The 24,173-nt window shown below is 38.7% G+C and overlaps 1 protein-coding gene across 6 annotated transcripts in view; it reads left to right on the top strand.

Annotated features, from left to right (window-relative positions):
- Positions 1–611: 611 nt before the first annotated feature.
- Positions 612–24,173, top strand: part of ZNF438 (zinc finger protein 438) — a 186,929-nt gene continuing 163,367 nt past the window's right edge. For 2 of the 6 annotated variants that reach the window (XM_063100637.1, XM_063100631.1), the window contains exon 1: positions 612–1,010. The gene's annotated coding sequence lies outside the window, so the exon portion shown is untranslated. Of the gene's footprint in view, positions 1,011–1,139; positions 1,196–2,619; positions 2,679–24,173 lie in introns of those variants that run through there. The other 4 variants (XM_063100636.1, XM_063100634.1, XM_063100639.1 and 1 more) reach the window with 3 other exon arrangements.

The raw sequence follows: 24,173 nt of genomic DNA, 5'->3' as shown, positions 1-24,173 counted from the left end.
TTTCTGCTTATAGAGTAATTTAAGAACTTTACAAACCAGAAATAATCTGTTAATATTGTTTTCAGTTCTTCAAGCCTTCAATTTTTCATCCACCCAGCCATTTTTTTAATCCGAACTCGTTTCGAAGAGCATAAAAGAGCAGAGAGCCCGGGCTGGGCTCAGGAAGGTACCGTCACGTGGGTGGGGGGCCTGGAAAGTTTACACTGGCGATGGAGTGTACATGATTATATAGATCACCGTTTGTTATACTTCATAGAAGTGGACGGTGACCTTCACGTAGCTTCACTGAGCCGAAACGGGAAATACAGCAGGAAGGGGAGAAGCTAAAAACTCCAAGGAACTAGATGGACGCAGCTCCCAAGTAGGGCGGGGTCGGAGAACGCTCCCGGGGGCCTTGAGCAAGAGCCGGAAGGACGGACCTGAGGGGGCGGGGCCTAGCCGGGTCGTGGGTGGGGCCGAGCCCTGCAGGGGCGGAGCCTGCTCGGCCGGGTCCAGCCGGGGCGGAGCAAAGGACCCTGGGAGAGCTGACTCCTCCCGCCTGAGGAGCGGCAGGCACCTGGTGGAGAGCAAACGGCTGTTTCCACACGTGGAGAACGTTTAACGAACACGTGAGGGAAGGAAGGCAATGTCTGTGGAAAAACTACCTCACAACGCTGGCGTCCAATTCCAGCCTGTAGGGCGACAGCTTCTTTGCTGTGTTCTCGGGGGTCTTCGTCCCCTGCTTTTGATCGCCCCCCACAACCACCCCGACCACAGGCTTTGGGCAAAGCTCTCGCAAAGCACCCCCCGCCCTAGGCGTCCCGGCCTGTGAAGCCACCGGCACGCGGCCACAGACCCGCCTGCGCCCAGGGCCCCACGACAGGGCGGGGCGGCGAGGACAGGGGCGTCCCTCCCGCCGCGGCGCAGGGGCGGAGCCGTGGAGCCAAGCGGCCGACGCCCCGCGGCCTGACCTCCCCGGCGCCGGGTCCCATGACGTCACGCCGCCGTGACGCGCACGCTGTAGGAAAACTGTAAGTTTGCGAGGATTCCTGCAGCTCCCGGGGCTTGCTGGGCTCGCCTGCTGCTGGCAGTCCCGGTCGTGGTGGCGGCTGTGGGCGTTTGATTCTTGGGAGATCAAGGGAGCTGCCGAATGTGACGAAGGGACAGGTGCCCGCCCGGAGCGGGAGCACGTCCTCCTGGGAGGGAGGGACCAGCGGTGCGGGCAGGCGAGGCCGCGCCCCGAGGGGCATTTCCCTGGGGCGGGGGACTCTGGGAACTGGCGATCGACACCGAGGAAAGTGGAAGGTCCAATTGGGAGAGTCCCCCTTTTTTTCTTCTGCCTTGATAAAGGGATTTAGAGCCCTCTTCTTCACCCACTCAGTGAAGTTTGACATGGAGTTTGACATGTTAAGGCTGAGGTGGAGGGTTTCTTCAGACACAAGGAATCCTATGTCTGGGCTTCCTTTGGGATCCCCTAAGTGACCACATCGCTGAGAACAAGTTATAAGATAACCACCTGCTGCCTCAATTTCCTTTTTCTGTCAAATGGAGGTAAAGCAGTCTCTGGCATCCCTAATTGGGAATGAGAACGTTGTGAGAGCATGTGAGATAACAGTGTGTAAACTTACTAGGAGAAAGCTTGTAAAGGCGACGAATTATTCTGAGGAGTGTGGTGGCCACTGGTGATTGGACAAAGGGTCTTGTAGGTAGGGATCTTTTTCACACTTTTGCTTCCTCCTCGTAGCCCTCCCCTATCTGATCCTGGACACTTGAGCCTGATGGCTGATCTGAACTATTGAACTTGATGAAACAGGGATCAAGAAATAATCTATATCACTATTACAGTGTTCTTAGCATTTGCAATGCCCCCTTTGACTGGGTTTTGCAGAGAAAGTTTTTAGCATACTGGAATTAGCACTTTATACTCAACATAGATACACTTAGTTTTAGGGGTTGTTGCTATGTCAACTTGGAATACCCATCATCCTACATGACTGCTTGAATATTTTGGCTAACGTTTGTGAAGTGTTCGTACGTTACTGATGAATTAGTACTGTACTGTAATACTTCCCAAACTGTGGGACGAGTATTTATCAGGAGCGTTGAAGGGAAGAATACATGTACACCTCAGTGTACATTTACACTGGAGATTGAGAGATCATATTTCTGTAAATTCAGTTCAAGGGTGTAATATCCTTCCATCCTAGTGGAAGGAGCCTTAGAGTCAGAAAGCGGGGGTTCTATTTTTTGTTCTACCAGTTATTATCTTTGTGTCCAGAGATAAGTCACCCAAACTTAGAACTTTCTTTTTCTTATCTCTAAAATGAGAGATGGTGGTCTATCTTCTGTTGCTTTTTCAAGGATCAGATGAGATCACAGGTGAAAGTGAAAGGCTTTCAAGTATGGTATTGAAAGATTTGCATCGGTCCCCTAGCCTGGAAGATATGTGTGCGTTCAGAAGTCAGGTTCTGAGTCAGAACTAGAAATAGAGCAGTGAAGAAGACAGTCTGCAACCTAGCAGAGCTCATGTTGTAGTGGGGAAATAGACAACAAAGAGTAAGTGCATGATATACTTACAGATAGTGCTAAGTGCAGTGAAGTAAGGAAGATCAGGGAAGGATGTGGGAGAACCGGGAAGATTGTTTAAGGTAGGGTCTTGTCATGGTAGGCCACTGAAAGGAGGTGACAGTTGAAGCGAGGTAAGAGTTTGAAGTAAGAACGTTTCATGAAGAATAATATTAGTAATGAACACTTATGTAGAGCTTACCATATGTAAGGCACTGTTCTAAACACTAAATTAAATTTTTACAACAACCTTGGGAGGTAAGTACTAATATATCCATTTTAATAGACAAAGAAACTGACACATCGAAAGGTAAAGAATTTGCTCAATGTTACACAACTAAAAGATTGTAATATAGAGACAGTATTTGAATTTGAGTAACCTGACTTCAGAGTCTGTGCTCCAAATGACTATACTGTTCTGCCACACAGCAGGAGCAGCATGGGACAATGCTGTGACGTGGAAACAAGCCTGAGGTGGTCAAGATTCCACAAGACAAGAGTGTACAGAGCACAGCAAGGAAGGGGGAAAGTGGTGGCACTTGATGTTGGAGGGCCAGGCAGGCTATGGCGGTGGGGGTGCTGTAGGCTGAAGTAATGATGTTATTCTAAGTGTGATGGAAAACCACTGGAACGTTTGCATCAAGGGAGTGCCATCTGATTTAAGTTTTATTATATGGGGAATTAACTGTAGAGCCATGGTGGAATGAAAATGGGGAGATAGGAGGCTATTGCTATACTCTGGGGGTAAGAGGTGGTAGTTTGGGCTAGGGGCTGTAGTTCTGTAGATGACAGTAAGTGGTCAAATTCATGATGTACTTTTAAATGTAGAGCTGACAGGGCTTGCTGATGTGGAGTGTAAGGAAAAGGGAGAAGTGACTTCTTAGGTTTGGGCTGGAACAACTAAAAAGTGGTGCTATTTACTGAGATGAGAGGACACAGAGAACAGTTTGTAAGGAATATTATGAATTTAGTTTTGGGTGAATTTAGATGCCTGTTAGACATCACTAGTGCTAGTAACAATAATAAGCACTATTTAAGTGTAAACTGTGTTCTAGGCAGGGTTTTAATTATTTTTACCTATATATTAATTCATTTAATCTTCATAACAGTTATATGTGCTAGGAACCGTTAATGCCCCCATTTTACAGATGAGAAAAGGAGGCACAGAGTTTTAAATGACTTGCCTCACGTCACCAGCTTGTGAGTGATAGAGCTGGGATTTAAATCCAAGTAGTCTGGCTTAAGGGTCCATGCAATTAATCCCTGTAACTACCTCCAAATAGTCATGTTGAGTATGAAAATGAGCATGAATGTGAATATGGAATTCAGGGGAATGGTCCAGTTTGGAGATACACATTTGTGTTTGTGAAGAGAAAGCCTGCTTTCATTTCTTATCTAAGCCTTGGTTGGCAGCAGGAGAAGAGAACGTAGACAGAGGGGCTGTGTCAACTGGTCTTTCATTACAGTAGTCCCCTTTTATCTGCGGCATAACTTTTGTGGTTTAAGTTACCTGTCAGCTGCCATCCCAAAACATTAAATAGAAAATTCCAGAAATAAACACTGTCGTGGTATCGCAGTGCTTGTGTTCAAGTAACCCTTATTTTACTTCCAGTGGCCCCAGAGCACAAGAGTAGTGATGCTGGCATATTACTATGATTGTTCAATTTTATTATTAATTATTGTTAATCTCTTATTATGCCTTATTTATTAATTAAACTTTGTCATAGGTATGTGTATAGGAAGAAACATAGTATATATAGGGTTTGGTACTGTCCATGGTTTCAGGCATCTAATGGAGGGAGATACATCTCTTGGAATGTATCTCTTTTGGATAAGGGGGGACTGCTGTACTTGGTTGGGTTCATGCAGCCAGTATCTACTATTTTCCCTCCCACCCCCCACTTTAGGTTTTGTGAGAGCAAGGTCTCTATCTCTTTCACTTCTCTATCTCTAGTCCCTAATCCAGTGCCTGCTATGTAGTAGATGTTAGGGATGACTTTATATACAGAGCATTTAGTTAGGTTTTGGGAGTTTAGAGATGAATGAAACATAGCTCTTTCCCTGGAGGAGCAGAGTATGAGGAAGAATCTGTGGGAACAGAATTGGAATAGACTAAATGCATAAATACATACTGATTAGTTCATTCTGGTTTTCTGTTCTTCCTTACCCCCCACCCCATGACTTGAGAAGATGAGCCATGAAAAGGGCAAAGGAGCAAAGCAAAGCAATTGCGGGATGAATTTGAGGCTCCCCTAGAGTCCTTTTCAACAAAAGAATTACTCAAAATCTTGCATATTTTACTATATTTGCAATAGTTTTATTTGGCAATGATATAATTTTTACCAAATGAAATAAATTCTGATATTTGACTATCATTGAGGAGTGATGAGTTTTTCCGTTTTATTACCTCAGTGTTGACAGGGCTCTCTAGTAAAATAAGGGAGTTGGCTTGAAATGTTGCAGGTTGGATAATAGAGGGTGATGGAGGGGCTGTATGAAGTATTTAGGCAGGTTGCCACTGGTTTAAGTGTATCATGCCAAAGTTCCACATAGTGGAAGTTTGAATTTCTCAGCTGATCATCTCTTTAACATGGTGTTGTATTTTTTTGTCATAGAAAGGGGATCTGGTGATGTATGTCAGGTGGAATTATAGATTACGTCTTTTATGTCTGGAACATTATAGAACATAGGGACTCGAAGAATAAGAAAAAAAAAGATCTCTTGTTTCTGTAGATCAGGGCATGCCATAACCTCGATATAGTTGTCACAATTTTATTACTTCCTAATGTGAGTACTTCAAATTTGAACCATTAAAAGATTATATGAAATTACATCATTATAGATTTTATGGTTAATTTCAGAGTTTTTTCTCATAATATATAAAATGATACTTAGTTTAGCGTTTTTAGTTTTCATTGGGAGAGTTGATCTAAGTAACCAAATCCATCATCACTCTGAAGAAGAACCTTCCACAAATATAAATGTAGAGGGGTCCCCTCTCATTTTGCAGTTCACAAAATTTTAAATCTGCTATTGTATCTTCCGTAAACTTAGTGGAGTTGAAATTATTAGAATTTCTTTATACCACATTTGCAGATAGCTTCCCTAAAAACATTAGATACCCATATATGGTATGAAGTAGAATTGCATATTAAATGGCCTGTTGATTGCTCATGCTTTGTCGATTTTTAAGTTCAGGCTGAGCGAGGGCAGGTCGATGATTATTTAACTGAGTAGCTCCCAGCAAAGAGGAGTGATGGTAAGTCCTATTTGAAGACAACAGAAGTCACTTTTTCTAACATTGACCATATGAACTATAGTACCCTAGATAATAAAATTCAGATTCCTTTTAAAATTTATATTTGCACAAGCAAATCTTAAAACTACATTCTTTAAGAGTACTAATGTAAATATATGGAAATTGGTTCTTGTAGAAAACAATGTGCCTAGCCCAGTACTGGGCATTTAAATATAATTCTTAAAATTCCACTTCTTATAGTTACTTTTATTTTTGCGTATTACCTTCAACTCATATATTTGCAATAAAAGCTGAATGCTTTTGACGCAGTTAGTAATTCCATGTTTGTAATTCTACTCTGATTTGATTTGAGTGAAAACTTCCCTGAGTATTGGTAAACCATAAAGTAGCACTTCTTGCTATTTAGAATTTATTTATTGGGAATACTAAGTCCAAAGACAGTGCAAAGAGATAGCTCTCAGCTGTTATTTTAGTGTAGTTGGGTGGGGCAGCCCATGTGATAGGATTCACTTTGCCAGTCTAATATAGAGGATTTATATTTGGGATAGGACTCCCATTTATTCTCATTTTCTAAATTGAATCCATATTATTCTCTCTAGCCATATTTTATGTCAAGTTTGAAGCTGTTTCTCTTAGTTTTTCTCCATGCAGACCAGAACCTCAGACTGACTTTAACAACAGACAGAATGGTAATTTTACAGTTTTTAGTTTCCTTCTGAAACATTAAGAGAGCTTCCTACTCTAAATGAGTAGATCATTTTTGTGAGGTGATAGGAACTGGTGATAGTCATTCGGAAATTTAAGAAGAGTTTATCAGTTTACCCAGATAAATCAACTTCAAAAATACAGTTTTGAATTTAGCTTTTCAGATTTTAGAAAACCATGCCAGCTGTCATTTCCATTAGATCAAAATGAATATCAACTTAAATATTTGACCTGTTATTTTATCTGAAGATTATTGGATGATATTCAATTCTTGAAATAAGTTTCAATGGTTGGAAATTTTAATGTTTCATATAATTCATCCATTGGCTGGATTTGGACCATTGATATGAAATTGTGGGTCCGGGATTGATAGAGGAAGGAAAAAGACACCTTTGCTAGTACACTTATGTATTGGAAAGGATTATTCCCAACTTTCTATACAATTGAATTATTGTAACAAAATATTTTCTTACCTCCATAAAGAAAAATGTTAATATCTAAGTAAGTAACCATAACAAAACTGAATTTCATACTTGCTAAGCAAGGGAAAACTATGCTTGCAGAACACGGTCCTCCAAACCAGGCAGAGATGTTTTTATATAGGGGTTTTGAGGAAGCATGGAATTTTAAGATTGGTTGATTTTCAAAAGTGAAACAATTTAATGATTGGTGGACTTGAAACTTGGAGTTTAGGGAATGACTGGCTTTAAGGAGCCAGGGTACTGAAGTGGGGCAGTTGCTGATTGGCTGATTTTTTTGGCTGAATACTTAAGTGGAAATGTTGAGTAGACTTCAAGGATTGATTGATCCGGGCACATTTAAACCTGTTTTGTGGTTACTTGTTTCCAGCTTGGGACAAAAGCCAAAGAACAATCTTCCTTTCTTAAAGCTGAAGGACAGGTGCTTTTTATTCTCTACATTTATGTCAAGCATATCAATGTTAGCTATTGTGCTAATATTACATACTTTTAATTTCAGTTTTTTTGTGAATTAAAAAAAAAAAATTGGTACAATAAATGTTACTTGTTTTCTGTCTGCCGATCTCACTGTTATATCATATTTGGGGCCCAGGCTGCTTCAAGTATTATCTTTATATATAGTTTCAAAGGTGATACTGTATGTTATTTGTGGAAATACTTTAATGCTTTAAAAATTATGTTAGAAGCTGTGTTACTTTTATGTCTTTTTTTCTCTCTTGTGGGAGTGTTTTGTATCATGTGCCTGCCAATATTAGTCGTCATAGATGCTGAACTATAGATCTAAAAGTTTGTTGTTTTTGCTGTTGGTAGAGATAACATCTAGGAGCGATTGTTTTTTGAAAGTTATTCTTATCAACATTTTAGAAGGTTTAATAATTATGTCGCATGTCTTATATGACAAGGTATGCTGAATCATTTTAGTATATGTGAATAATTTTACCACAACTATTATATCAGCACCATTTATATAAAGTCTTTCAGCTGTTTAACATTTATTTAGAATATTTTTATTTTTCAGAATGAAGTAAAGAGCTACTATCTATCACTATTTACTGAAACTGTGACAAGACATATTTTTCTAAATTGATCTCTCACAGTAATTTTTAGTTAAAATTTTTTTCCTATGGAGATGTTAAAATAAACTCAGAGGGCATTTATTATCTTAGGGAAGGCAAAATGAGTTTTTGGTGTAATCTCTTTTTTGTGTTGAAATTTTATTTTAAAATGGCTTAAGTGCTGTATTTACATACATTTTAAAATGTATGTAAATAACATTTTAAGCCCATTAAGCTCATAACATTTAAAAAAGAATGGGTGTTGATGTTTTTATGTGCAACCCCTATTTTCTTCCTTAACCTGCAACTTTGTGTCATACCTTCTGCCTTCCAGAGATATTATCCAGTGGTAAGGCTGTATTTGTGATTTACATAAAGCATTTTTATGTGAAAAGTTTTTAAGAATATGAAGCTTGATTTTTGTTTTTGTTTACAGACCAAATTTCTGACCTGCTATGATAGTTAACTTTTAGAGGTTAATCTTAACCCAGTATTAAAATTAATATAGTATTGTTAATGAAAGAGCTATTGTTTAACAACTGAATGCTATTCAAACATTTTTATTCTTAACATTTAAACTTTCTAAATTTATGCTAAGTTCTTAAGCTTAAGTACTTAAATTTTCTAGGAAAAATTGTCTTTGATGCCTGAATATGGTTATTTGGATTATGAAATAATGAATTTGAAATGTTTCTTCTCTGCACATATGTAGTGAATAGTTGGACTTTCATTGCCTAGTGATGTGATAAAAGAAGAATTTTAGGTTAGGTGATCTTTTCTAGTAAAATGGGAAAAAAACAAGGGTTATATTTTCTCCAATAAAAGCCTTATTTTCTAGTATTTGTTAATATAATGAGTAAAATACTATCTCATAGTTTTTATGTACATTTCTCTGCTTAGTTGTGAGGCTCGTCTTCTTTTCATTCGCTTGTTAACCACATAGATTTCACCTATAGTTACCAAATTTAGCAAATAAAAACACAGGACACCCTGTTAAATTTGAATTTCAAGTAAACAACAAATACTTTTTTAGTGTAAGTATATATGTACCATGCAATATTTGGGACATATTTATACCAGAAAAAAATTGTTTATCTGTAATCCAAATTCAACATGACGTCCTGTATTTTACCTGGTGCTGTGGATTGAATATCCCACTAGAACTCATTGAAGCTTGACCCCCAATGTATCAGTGCTAAGAGGGTGGGAAATCTGATTACAGTATTTGAAAGGTGGGGCCTTTGAGAGGTGATTGAATTGTGAGGGCTGTGCCTTTGTGAATATATTGATCCATTCATGGAGTAATGGGCATGTTCTGACGGCTTTATAAGGAAAGTGAGTGAGAAGGTTAGCTCTCTTGATCAGGCCATTCTCTCACAATATGTTCCCTGGAGACTTCCCAGCCTCCAAACGTAAGAAATAAATTCTGCTTCTATGTAAATTATCTAGTTTCAGGTATTCTGTTACAAGCAACAGAAAGAGACTGATACATCTGGCAACCTAATTTCACTTTCTGTGAATTGTCTGCTTCTCTTTCTTACCAAATTTTCTACTGCATTTCCTGTCTTTTTGTTGTTTTTGCAAGAGTTCTTGGCATACCCTGGATATCAATCCTTTGTTTTTTTCAGGTGTTGTAAACATATTCTTCCACTATTTTGCCTATCTTCTAACTTTGTCTACAGTGTCTTTTGTTGAACAAGTCCTTAATTTTGATGGAGTCAATTTCATAAAAATTTCCCCATGTTGTTTGTACTTTTGAGATCTTCTTTAAGAAATATTTCATTACCCCAAGGTCACAAATATATGATCCTGCTTTTTCTTTCATTTGCTTCATAGTTTTACCTTTCATATTTAGGTTTTTAATCCATTTGGTTTTTATTTTATGGGGAGAGTTTTTAAGAAACTTTCTGATGACTATTGAGAATAAATTGTTTGAGGAAATGACAGAGACTGCTAATTCTTCCCCAGTATCTAGTTCCACCTCTTTCTTCTAATATTAGAACCCCTCTGGTTTAGCTGGGTACATGGCTATCTACTTAGAGACTTTATTTTTCAACTTCTCCTGCCAAAAGGTATGGCTATGTTATTAGGTTTGGGCCAATTAGATATGAACAAAAATATGTCCAACTTCTGGGTTATCTTCTTAAAGATAAGTTGCTTGTCCTAGACTTCGTCTGCCCACCCACTGTCCTTCCTACTCACTGGGAAGCAGGAACAACTAGAATGGCAACAACTGCCTTGAACCCAGACATGGAAGCCTTGTAATGAGGACAGCAGAACTGTCCATGTAGCCCAGCCTAGGTCCTTGTATGACTTGTGAAGCAAAACCAACTACTATTTGCACTCCCCCCAGTCACTTCCCTATCTCTGTATTGTTTCAAGGAAGAGAATAAGCTTTCTTTTTTGAGCCACTGTATTTTAGCATCACTTTATCACAACAACTTAACCCATACCTTATTTAATGCCAAAATTGGTACCTGAAGTGGGATGTTCCATAATAAAAAGCTAAAATGCATGGCATTGGCCAAGTGGTTGGTCAACATACAGTAGAAAACATGCTATTGGCTGGAAAACTAGTGGCCCTTATTATGCAGTGGGAAAATATTCAGTGAAACTCACTTCTTATGACTTGGAAGGCAGTCAATTTGTCTACCCAATTCGTACCTCCAAGGAAGTGGTTAAACTGCTAATATGAGTTAACTACTCCTTGCTGCTTTAGCAAGGAACTATAAGAGGACATCAAAGAGAATAATTAGTCAGTTTGCAATTAAAGTTGAAAGGGAGTATATAGTTTATAGTATACAAGGGTACTTCAAAAAGTTCAGGGAAAGATTTGTATTATCTTTTAATTCTATTTTTCCCTGAACTTTTTGAGCTACTCTTGTATGGTACTCATAAATAGCTCTCTGTCCATGGCCTGTAGTCTGAATTGACTAAGAGACTTCTAATATGGGGCATTGCAGATTGGAAAAATTGCTTCTATATGCCAAACAGCAAGAGGTAAGATTATCATTCTTAGGAACTTCCTGTTGGATTTTCTTGGCCCAACAGTAGAAACCAGTCCAGGCAAGGATCAAATTAAGTATCTGCTTTTCTACCTTGAACCAGTCAGTTGAGCTATGCAAAAGCTCCAGTTACACATACAAAATCTCAGTTCCCTACAGCAACAGAGGTTTATTTCTTACTGATGACATGTTGGCTATGGCTGTGTTCCACCTTCTTTGTCACTTGAAGATTTAAGCCGAAGAAATAGGATTTTTTGGTACATTGTCATTCTTGTGACAGAAGGAATGGAGATATGGCTTCTTGGAAGTGGTACATGTGACTTTTGTTCATACTTTATTGGCCAAAGCAAGTCAAATGGTTGAGCCTGAAATAAGGCAGGTAAGAAGAAACATCTCAAGTCACATGTTCTTCCCTGATGGCAGTGGGGTGAGGCGGTATGATCCTCCTTCTGTGAATCAGGTGACCTCAAGGTAGCTAACCTTAAATCAAGAAAGTGAAGGATGGCTGTGCTACCGAGGCCAGCAAATAAAAGAGGAGAGTTGACAAGCTTAATATCTATGACCAGGCTAAATCTTTAGTTGTGGTTACTTTCAAGCACTGACTGAAGGCAAATAGACCTGTTGAGTTTTTTGAGAGGATTATGTTGCGAAAGATCCCACAAGTTTTGCTTGCAAAAGCCTGTGATGCTTTGATGTTTTTTGACACATAAAGAAATCTTTGGCTTCCAAATTTGCACCAGCAGGAAATAGCCTATTATATCTTTGCTGCCCCTTTGGAGCACATACTTTTCCGTGTTCACTTCATATAGAGCTAGAGATGATAATGGAAAATAGAGAATCTTCTAGAGACAAAGCTAGGGCTCCAGCAGGCAAATGGGCAAGGGAGTTTTCCCCAGAGAACAGAACCTAAATTTAACCAAGAGACTTGCTTTCTTGCTAGAGCAAGGATTCTTTGCAATTCTTTTTCAACAGTAATTCATCACTGATTTAAAAATATATATGTGTATTTGTCATTCTTTTTTCAGAATGGAAGACTTAATTGCATTCATTTTGTTTGTATTCCACCATTCTATATTGGATGCAATGGTGGTGATGAGCAAAGGTTACTCCTCTATTAGTTTATAAGTTACTGGACTGGGAAGGAGCCACTTGGATATCTGTTGAAGAGAGTTGTGCATCACCCAGAGATCCTAGACTTTAAGCTGAATTCAGTAACTGGCTGCGACTTTATATTCCTTTAGAAAGGAGGTGACTATTTGAGAGCAGGAAGAAGGGTGCACTCCTACCTCTGATATGTGGGTAGGCACATAGCCCCTACGTAGAAACTATATTTCTTAGGCTTCTTGTTATCAAATGAAGCTGTATTTCTAAGTTTTGGCCCGTGGGATGAGAGTGGAAGTGATGTGTGCTACTCTTAAAACACATTTATACTAAAAAGCTGTTTGTCCATCATACTCTTATTTTCCCCATCCTCATGAGTGAGATGTTGGTGAGCTAGCTTTGATCATGCAGAGATGGGCAGTACCCCAGGGAGTGCTGGGAGAAGAAAGAAGGAACCTCAGTCTCTGGATGACCTTGCAGAGCTACCCACCTTCCCTGCTTCACTTGTCTGCCCCTGGACTGTCACATGAAAAAGAAATTAACTCCTGTTTTATTTGAGTCACTTTGTTCTTGGTCTTGTCACAGCAGTTTAGCCAACATCCTGTTAATATAGATGGCGATGATGTAAGCAGGAAACAAACATAGAAAGTTAGATTTGGAATTGTTATTGTTTTTTTCTTTTTTTCAGTTGAAGCTTCTCATTTATATATATTTTCTGTGAAAATTTATTTTTTAAATTGTCTAATTATACAGTTTAGAAATAAACTCTAACATCACCTCTATTATAATTATGGTATATTCCTTTTTATTTTCATAAGCATATTTTTTATATATTTATATTAAACTTTTGTATCCTGATATTTTCATGTGACATCCATTTTCTTTGTTGCTTTACAGTTTTTATACTCGCACAATTATTGTTACATAACTTTCAGTTTTAACATACTTTACTTAAAATTTCATTATTGGACTGAATTATATCCCCCCCCCCCCCCAGATTAATATGTTAAGGCCTAACCCTCAATGTGACTGTATTAGAGATAGGGCCTTTAAGGAGGTGATTAAGGTTAAATGAGGTCGTAAGGGCAGAGTCCAGATCAGATAGAACTGGTACCCTTATAAGAAGAGAAAGAGATAGAGCTCTCTTTCCACCATGTAAGGACACAGCAAAAGGGTGGCTATATGCAAATCAGGAAGAGGGTCCTCACCATAACCCAACCATACTAGCACCATGGTCTTGGATTTCCACTCTCCAGAACTGAGAGAAAATCCCAGTGATGGTATTTTGTTATTGTAGTCTGGAATGATTAATACATTGGCATTTAGATTGCTTTCAGATTTTCCTCCTATAAGTAATGCTGAACTTTTATAAAAATATTACCTCCTTCCTGGCAATGTGGAGGAAGGGTGTCCCTCTTCCTGCCCAGACTTATCTTCAGCCCATGTTCTGGAACTCAAGCCATCTACCTCCTTAGGGTTCTGATGCCGTCATTTATCCACTTTCCCTCTCTACATCTTCAGTTTCTCCTTCTCTTCTAACTTTTCCCCCACTGCACGTAAGTACTTAAATCTCTTCCATCATAAAACAAACAAAAGAACAAATAAAACTAAATACTTAACCAGATTTTATGTCTCTTTCTTGCCACTGTCCTATTTGCCCCTTTCCCTTCACAGCCAGGTGTCTTAAAAAGAGAGTTTATGCTTTACTGCCCCCACCTCTGCAATCTAGATTTTGCTTGCAAACAAAAACTGCTCTCCCCAAAGCACAGATGACTTCTTAACTGAAAATTCATTCAAAATTAACTAGGGCTCATTAATTTAATGCTGGCATCCTTAATCTTAAAATGCTTATCTCTCAACTTCAGTAACATTATTCTTTCTTGGTCTTCTTTCCACTTTTTTGGCCCCCTCTTTGTGGCCCAATTTGTTATTGACTGTATGATTTGAGAAAAGCCTCTGTACATGATATAGCAGTTAAAAGTATGTGCTGTGTCTTAATTTGGGTTCCCATAACAAAAGAAATTTAACTGGGTGGCTTAAACAACAGAAATTTATTCTCTCACAGTTCTGGAGACTGGGAAGTCCAAGGTGGGGGTACCAGTATGGTCAGTTTCTGATGAAGGCCCTCTTCCTAGCTTGCAGAAAGCCGTCCTCTCATTGTGTCCTCGGAAAAAGAGCACGAGCAAGCATTCTGGTGTCTCTTCTTATAAGGGCACTAATCCCATCTAAACCAATTGAAGATATAGAGGGGGAAAGTGGATAAATGATGGCATTGGTACCCTAAGGAGGTAGATGGCTTGAGTTCCAGAACGCGGGTTAAGGTAAGCTTTGGGAAGGAAAAGGGACACTCCAAATTGCCAGGAAGATGGTAAGAATGCACATGTGGTTGTTGATCAGTGAGGGTGGAGGAAACTGGGGGAGTCTGACCTAATAACATCTCTTTTGCTTCTGTGGAGTTAATGTCATTTGCCGAGTGAAAGGGAGAGTATGAAGCTTGAAGAAAGTGGTAGACATTTGGAATTGATTCTGGTGAACATAAGAGAGGGAGCTGATGAGTAGCTCAAGAAAAGATTGATGGACAGAGTGAGATGGGAAGCCGAGCATTTGCAGAGTTCCCAGTCTGTATGGTTGGGACATTTTATAGTAGTGATCTCTAGTCTGGGCGTAGGAGTGAAGTAGTAGATCTTTAGATTGGTTTAGGGTGTGTGGGTAGTAGAAGGACAAGCAGGCAAAAAAGTTGAGAATTTAGGCCAGGGAGTGGGCAAAGCTGGGTGATCAAATCCTAGGTTATCTTGGAAAAGAAGGGAAGTTGGAGCATGGTTAATGGATTAAGAAAAAATAGAGAGTGGAGTGGGGAACAACTGGAAGCTTAACCAGATTTAAGATCATTCATTCATTTGATAAATTTTTATTGAGCATTAATCTTCCAGACGCTGTTCTAGGTGCTAGATCAAAACAGTGATGAAAATATGCATATATTGAAACAACATACTATATCCTACAAATATATGCAAATAAATGTCAAAATTTAAAAAAAATATTTCAAATTCTCTTCCCCCCCCCCAAAAGTCTCTGCCCTTGTAGAGCTTAATTCTAGTGAGAGGTCGACGACAAACAAATATAAATATATATATACACACACACACACGTATAAAATTTCAGATGGTTAGAAAATGTTAACAGAAAAATGAAGAAGGGTAAGGGATAAATGTAGATGCTATTTTTAATAATGTAATCAGGGAAGGGGATCTCAGAAGAAACAACCTCTGAGTAAAGACTTCAATGTAGTTAGGGACACAGCAAGGCAAATGTCTGGGGAAGAGCATTCCAGGGAAAGGAAACAGCATGTGCACATACAAAGCCCTTGTTGGGGACTGGAGGCTTGCTTGAGGAGCAGCCATGGCACTGGAGAGTGAGAATGAGGAGGAGAGTGGTGGTAAATTGGGGGCATGACATATTAGGGCTGCTGTAAGAATTTAGGATTTTATTCAAGTGTCATGGGAAAGCCATTAATTGGTTTGAATCAGAGGAGTGACATGATCTGTCTTACTTTTTGAAGGCTCACACTGCCTGCTTTCAAAGAGTTGATCAGCAATGGTAGTGAAGGAATCTAGAAAGCTAGAAAGGCAAGAGATTGTGGTCCACGGTAGCATATTAGAGTTTAAGTTTGCAGCAGGTGAGTGCTTCTGGATGAAGAATCTCATTGCTGCTCCTTTAAGCAGACACACACACTCCACAATAGACATTCTTTTCTGTCGGTAAAGGCCTGACCCTGACCCTTGGCTTATACCGCACCCTTTCCTGTTTTTGACTCTGCTCCCCACCACCTTCATTATTCATTCTCCCATTTTGTCCACACCTTGTCTTCAGATCTGATGCACGTTATTGTCTTCCTGGTCAAGACATCCTCTAGATCTAGATTTTCAGAACCTTTTTTCACAGTCTGACTTCAGACTTCAGAAAACTTACATGAGAGCCCAGAGTGTAAACCAGATGAGTGAGAGAAATGGGGGTCAGGAGTGTAGTGCTCTGCCCACTTGCAGTTGTCCTCTGACCCCCTGAAGTCACCCAGAGGCATCTCCAGAAAGCCCCTAGCTTCCCATTTCACAGTGTGGAAAAGCCCTGCAGTGAACTGTGACATTGCCTGTCTTGCAGCAGGCCATCCCTGAGATCACTTCAGGCCATGGTCTCCCAGCTCAGCTTCTACCTTCTAAATCTTTAGGCACCTAGCTTGCGAAACACACCTTAGGCACCCTTCAGTTACAAAGTGGTGTGCTGAGGGCACTCAAAACCCTGAGGTAGGCATGATGCATCTCCCCAAATGTTAGTTTTACTCACTGGCTGTTACTAAATTTGTACAGTAAAAATGAACGTAGTTGCAGTAACAGGCCAAGTGTTTTCTATTTGACCTTTTTAACAGATTCTTATATTGACCCTAAAAAATGTTAAAATTTTTTTATAGCAAAAGAAAATAAATGTATTACAGTTTAGAATATAACATTTATGTGAAAATTTTAAGGAAAAAAACCCCTCAAGATAAAGAAACTTAAAGTTTGCAGGGCCACTTAGGGTTATGCCTTTAGTCCTCTAGGGATTATTAGGTTCCTCTCCTCTGCAGTAGTAATACTTTGATAGAAAAGGTAACTTTTTAACTACCTTTTTAAGTTGTCAGATTTGTAATTATGATTTTTGTTTATATATCAATGGAGCTATTATAACATTTTTATTCAGCATAGAATAGGAATTGGCCATGATTTAGGCTCTGAATCATCAGGCTTTTCTGATTAAAGGTAAAAATATGAGTGTTTTCTTCTTTTAGTCAAGTTTAATTTTGAAAAATGCCTTAAATGTAAGCATTGCTGCATTATGAAATGTATTTATATGAACCAGATGATGGCCTAATAATTGGAGCAATACTCAAAATGAGGTTATCTTAGGCCACAAAATAAGTTTGATGTTTTGAATTTAAAGAAAGTAGGATATCCCTTGTTTTAAACTCTGTAATGTTTCCTCTGAGTTGTGGATCTTTACACACTGAGATAAAAAATTTCTTTATCAGGACTATTTGCCACTAAGAAATTAATTTAGGGCTAGATGTTTTGCATAACACTGCCAACTTATAACACTAATAAGGGCAAGATCTTGGTCATGGTGCATCCTGAGCTAGGAGTAGTTCAGCACCTCACATGTAACACTGTTTTTTGTGTAAATGAATGAACCATCTTTAATATAACTGTGAAAATAATATTGTCTGGTTATAGATACATTACAGCTTCAGGATGGAGCAACGGAGCCTTCCTGGGTGTGTTGTCACAATGTTGCCATCAATAAATGGCTGCTTTAAATTAAGAGAAACAGGAGCACAGCTGTAAATTTTCTTTTGAGTCTGCCAGTTACCAAACCTGTTTAATCATATGACATGCCCATTCTATCTACAAAATGGTGATAACATAGAATCTATTTATCTAGTTCAAGTAGCTGCACTAAGATTAGATGAAGAACATAAAATAGGAGAAAATAACTTACAAATCATATACCCGATAATGGACTTGTATCCAGAATTGATAAAGAACACTTACAACTTAATAATAAAAAGACAAATACCCCATTAAAAATAGGCAAAAGATCTGAATAGACATTTCTCCAAAGAAGATTTACAAATGGTACTAAGCACATGAAAAGATACTCAATGTCATTAGATACAGAGAAAAGCAAATCAAAACCACATAAAATGTCACTTTATGCTCACTAATTGGCTATAATCAAAGACAGGTAATAGCAAGTGTTGGTAAGGATGTGGAGAAATTGGAAGCTTCATACATTGCTGGTAGGAATGTAAAATGGGCAGCTACTTTGGAAAACAGTTTGGCAGTACTTCAAAAGGTTAAAACAGAGTTACCGTATGTTACCCAGCAATTCCACTCCTAGGTATCTGTCTACATCCTCACAAAAACTTGTATGTAAATGTTTATAGTGACGTTATTCTTAACAGCAAAACAGTAGAAATGTCTGTCAACTGATGAATGGATAAACAAAATGTGTTATATCCATGTAATGGAATATTACTTACCATTAAAAAGGAATGAAGTACTGAAACATGCTACAACGTGGATGAATCTCAAAACATTATGCTAAGTGAAGGAAGCCAGACACAAAAGGCTGTATACTGTATGATTCCATTTATATGAAATGTCCAGAATAGGCCAATCCGTAGGGACAGAAAGTAGTTTAGTGGGCTGGGAGTATTGGAGAGGGGGGAGCTGGGGAGTTATTGTTAATGGGTAGGGAGTTTCTTTTTGGAATGATGAAAATGTTCTGAAATTGTGGTGATTGCTGCGCAACTCCGAATATACGAAAACCATTGAATTATATACTTTAAAAGGGTGAATGTATGGTATGTGAATTATATCTCAATAAAGCTGTTAAAAAGAATAAATGAGGTAATACATGGGAATATACCTTGAGTTATTTGAAAGATGCTATTTTTATTTCAGTTTGACTGTAAGGCCTTTAAATAGTATCAGGATGACTTAGATATTTTTCCTTGCTTGCAGGCCTGTGATTTTTATGCCATGACTCAACTTTATAAGGCTGTAATTCAGCAATATAAAATATTGGAAATGTTGAAACATAAAATGAAAACTGCTTGGTCTACTGTTTTTATTTAATAGGATTTTCTGAATCAGTTAATTAGCAATAAGTACAATGTGTCATTAAGGAATTATGTTTCAGACTCATAAAATTTTAGAGCTAGAACGAACTTCAGAAGTCATCTATTCTAGGCCTCCTCATTTTGTTTAGTGAGAGTACTGAGTCCTATAGAGTCTAACTAAGATACCTTAGGTCACAGAGCTGAGTAAATTCTAAAACTGAGTCAGTGTTCTTTTTGTTGACAATTTGATTTTGGTGCCGCTAATAGTATTCATAGTATTAGAACTAATACTAATACTATTGATAGCAGCTATTTATATGCTTCTATGTACTAGGCACTCTGTTGAGTACCTAATATACATTATCTTGTTTAGTCTACGGAACAACTTATGAAGACAGTTCATTTTAACTGTATTAGTTTCCTATTGCTGCTGTAAAACAAACAAACAAAAGCTTCTTGGCTTAAAACAACACAAATTTATCTTACAGTTCTGGAGGTCAGAAGCCCAAAACGGGTCTCACTGTGTGTCAGCAGGGCTGCATTCCTTTGTGAAGGCTTTAGGGGAGATCTGTTTTCTTGTCTTTTCCAGCTTCTGGAGGCTGCCCACATTCCTTAGATAGTAGCCTCCTTCCATCTTCAAAGCCAGCTGACTGGTCAGGTCTTTCTCACCATGTCATCTGTGTGGTTCTGATTCTTCTGCCTCCCTCTTCCCCATTTGATGACCTGTGTGATTACTTTGGGCCCACCTGGATAATCCAGGCTATTGTCCTTATTTTAAGGTCCATTGATTAGCAACTTTAATCGCATCTGTAACCTTAATTCTCCCTTGCCATGTAACATAGCATAGTCAGAATTTCCAGCGATTAGGATACAGACATCTTTGGGGGTGTGGGGGGCAGTATTCTGCCTACTACATTCTGTTAGTTAGATGAAGAGGTTTAGGTTCTGAGAGGTTAGGTAGGTCATCCAAGGTTATAACATTTGTAAATGAAAGAGCTGATGTTTTAACCCAGGGCTGTTGTTTATCATATATGTGTATCTTTCACAATAACATGGTCTTTTCTATAAAAACCATTCAATCTTGGTCTGGAAAAGTAAATAGGATGAGGAGCAATGTTCACATAATAAGTATCTCTTTTTTACTTACTTTTACTTTTTTATTGTATATATTTAATATGTACGACATTGTGTTTTGATATACATACACATAGTGAAATGGTTATTATAGCCAAGTAAATTAAGATGTCAATCGTCTTACATATTACCCCCTTTTTTGTGGCAAGAACACTTAAAATCTACTCTTTTAGCAAAAAACTCTTGAGTACAATATTAACTATAGTCCTCATGTTGCACATTAGATCTCCAGACATGTTCATCTTACATATCTGCAATTTTGTATCCTTTGACCTACATATTCCTATTTTCTCCCCCTTGCCCCTGGCAACTCCCATTTTATTCCCTATCTTTGTGTGTTCAACTTTTTCTTTTCTTTTTTTTTTAGATTCTACATATAAGTGAGATCATGCAGTATTTTTTTTTTTTTTTCTGTGTCTGGCTTATTTCACTTAGCATAATGTCCTGTAGGTTCATTCATGTTGTAGCAAATGGAACGAGGAGGGAACTAATCTTTCTCTCACACACACACATATGTATATGTGATAGACACATTTGCTGTTCTGTATCTTGGCTATTGTCAATAACTATGCAATGAACATGGAAGTGCAGATATCTTTATGAAATGGTGATTTCATTTCCTTTTGTGAATACCCAGCAGAGGATTTCTGGGTCATAGTTCTATTTTTTAATTTCTTGAGGAACCTTCAAACTATTTTTCACAGTAGCTGCACCAGTCTGCATTCTCACCAACAGTGTACAGCGGTTCTTCCCTTTTCTCCACACCCTCACCAACACTTGTTATCTCTTGTAGTTCTTTCTTATTAAAGGAAAATCACATTTGCTTAATAATATCAAGTAATAGGCAATGCTATTATGGAAAAATTAAAAGCATGGTAGAGAAATATATTTATTGATGTGGAATAATGTTTATGACTCATTGGGACTTCCAGTTTATTAGCCTCCTCCCCACATTTCTCTCCATTCATTACTTCCCTCCTATTATAACTTCCTTCCTTATCTAGCTTAGATGCCCTGATATAAATTACTGTTCTGCAAATTCCCTCAATTACTTTGCACCTCTTTGGTCTCTCCCATTTGGCAAAGCTTCAGGGCTGGATGAGCCCAACTGCCTGCCAGTTTTTCACTTTAATGATATACTCAGCAGCCTTGAAATTGCCCAGCCATCTTCAGATGTGTCTCTATTATCATGCTCTTTTACTTTCCACAGTATCTCTCTTCCATTCTTCTTAGACCTTTTAACCCCTGACCAGTGTTAGTTAACATCTTAACAGTTCTCTGTGCAGTTGATGCAGTTGAACATTGCTTCCTTTTGGAGACATTCTTCTCTTGGTATTTGTCACACCACCCTTTCCCATTTTTCCTTCCCATGCTAGTTGACCTTTTTCTGTCTTCTATGTTGGTTCTTCTACTTACTTGACTTCTAAAAGAGAAATTTCTCAAGGTTTGGTTTTCTTGTTTTTCACTTTGCACATTTTTTTCTTTTTTTTTTTTTTTTTTTGTCTTCTTCGTGATGGGCACTCAGCCAGTGAGTGCACCAGCCAGTCCTATATAGGATCCGAACCCACTGGCGGGAGCGTCGCTGCGCTCCCAGCGCCGCACTCTCCCGAGTGCGCCATGGGCTTGGCCCGCACATTTAGTGTTAAATACGGTCTGTTTGCATAAGTCTTTCATATTATCTTGAGCCCAGAGTTTTCCGTCCTCAGAACTATTTGGGCTGGATAATTTTTTGTTTGGGGCGGGGGCTGCCTTGTGCATTGTAGGATGTTTAGCAGCATCTCTGGCCTCTACCCACTAGGTGCCAGTAGAGCTCCCTCTACTCCAGTTGTGACAACCAAAATGTCTCCAGATATTGCCAAATGCCTCCTGGGGGGCATAATCACCCTCAGTTGAGAACCACTTATCTGTCCTAAAGCTCTCTTCTGGGGATCTAGGGATAGTGTTTTTGACCTCTCCACTTGAATATCTCTAGGCATCTCAAATTTAACATGAACAAAATGTTCTTTCTCACTGAAACATTCTTCCACCAGCTTTTTTCATTTTAGATCGTTGATGACCTTGTATGTCGTTGGAGATACTTTGCCTTTTATTCAGAGTGAATTAAGAGTTTAGGGCCAGAAAATGACATTATCTCACGTAGGTCAGATCTTTCTTGAGAATAAACTATGAGTTGGAAATTTGAAGTAGGAAGACCAGTTAAGAAACTATTGTAATCCCAGTGGAAAATGTTGGTAGCTTGGTCGAGGGTAGTAATAGGAGGAAATGGTAAGAAGCGGTGTCTTTGGTTTATTGCTTAAACATAAATATCCCTGAGAAGATGGATTTTTTTCATCGTACCATCATGAAATTAATATCTTAGTGTGCTTTGTTTTTCGAGGGTTTTCTAAGAACTTGCAGGAAACAAGTTTTGGTGGATTAGAGTGAGAAGAGAATAGCTAAAGCCCAGGAACTTCCTGGGATGTTGCTTGAAGGGATTCAGGCCAGAATGGGGCGTAATACAAGGGACCCAACAGGAAATGTCAGCAATACATCCAGTACAGCCAGGTCTACCTCACAGTCGTACATAGAGCTGGCCCTCCCATTGTAAAGCATATCTGTGACAGGCTGGATAGAATAAATGGAAGCAGGAGTCTTTTCTTCTTTATTTTATTTATTTATTTTTTATTTTATTTTATTTTATTTGTCTTTTCGTGACTGGCACTCAGCCAGTGAGTGCACTGGCCATTCCTATATAGGATCCGAACCCGCGGCAGGAGCGTTCCGCGCTCCCCCGAGTGCGCTGCACTCTCCCGAGTGCGACGAGTGGCCACTGGCTTGGCCCAGTTTTAACTTCCTTTTTTTTTTTTTTTTTTTCTTCTTTAAGTATTGGAGAAAGTTATTTTCCAAGGATCCTTATTTGTAAGGATCTTAGCTGAAGTGAGGAGGCTATGGGACATTTGGGTTGGGACAGGTTTTTGTTGTACAGGATGGCCCTACACATTGCAAGATACTTAGGATCTGTGGTTCCTCACAGACTAGCAGTGATATCACCCTCATTGTGATATCTAAAATGTGCCCCTCCCCCCTACTATGGGCCAAATGTGTCCCCCCAAAATTCATGTATTGGAAAGTTGATCTCCATTGTAACAGTGTTGGGAGGGTGGGAAATCCTATTATGGTATTTGAAAGGTAGAGCCTTTAAAAAGTGATTAGATTGTGAGGACTGCCCTTGTGAATAGATTGATGCATTCACTAAGTAATGGGTGTGGTTCTGATGGCTTTATAAGGAGAGCTAGTGAGAAGGCTAGCTGTCTCTTGCTCATGCCATTCTCTCACCATGTGATATCCTGTGTTGCTGTAGAGAGTCTCCAACCAAGAAGGCCCTTGTCAAATGTGTTCCCTGGACCTTGGGCTTCCCAGCCTCCAAACTGTAAGAAATAAGTTTCATTTCTTTATAAATTACCCACTTTCAGGTATTCTGTTATAAGCAACAGAAACAGACTAATATACTCCCAATTTCCAAACTCCCCATGGGTGTCAGACATGCTCAACTACAAACCACTGGACTAAGCCCCCTTTTCTGTTTTGAGAACTGCCTTTTGTAACATGAAGTCAGAAGGCTATGGCATGCCAGGCCCTTAAAGAAAACTTGGATTATTTGTGTCTAGTTTTGGGGACTTAGAAGGTATCCACTAGCACTTGAAATTTTGCATTGATTTTTATTGTTGACACATCCCAGAAGTGTTTTCTGTCCATGATACATACCTTAAAATATTAATTCGTAATCCTTTCATAGAGGGTGTGGATGTCTCAGGGACATATCTAAGTGCAAAGGACACATGCTTCAGCTACTGTCTTCCCAACATTGTTATGTAAGGGAACTTAAATTTAAATGAACATGGAGTTTGTTATGAAAGAGAATTCTCTAGCTATATCTTAGCAAAGGGAATGGGAGGAGGATTGGAAGAGGAAGGTTAATGGCTAGTATGGTGAATGTTTATGCACATCTTGTCTTTATCAGGTCTAGCTGATTTATCATGAGGTAAATATTTTTAAAAAGTAGTAGAAAATAGACTAATATTCATCACATTTCTGAAGGATTGATAACTCAGTTTTGAAGCAATAGGAAATTCACAAAGGAAAAGATAGACAGTTTTGAATATATAAAATTTAAGACTTATTTAAAATGAAAAAATAACAACAAATTGGAAAAAATGCATGTCTCAAGTGTGACTAAGGGTTAATATTTGTAATACTTGA

The sequence above is a fragment of the Cynocephalus volans genome, chromosome 6 (genome assembly GCF_027409185.1).
Source record: "Cynocephalus volans isolate mCynVol1 chromosome 6, mCynVol1.pri, whole genome shotgun sequence".
Lineage (NCBI taxonomy): Eukaryota > Metazoa > Chordata > Mammalia > Dermoptera > Cynocephalidae > Cynocephalus > Cynocephalus volans.
Note: the sequence above shows the minus strand (reverse complement) of the source record. Positions and strands in the feature narration are given on the sequence as shown.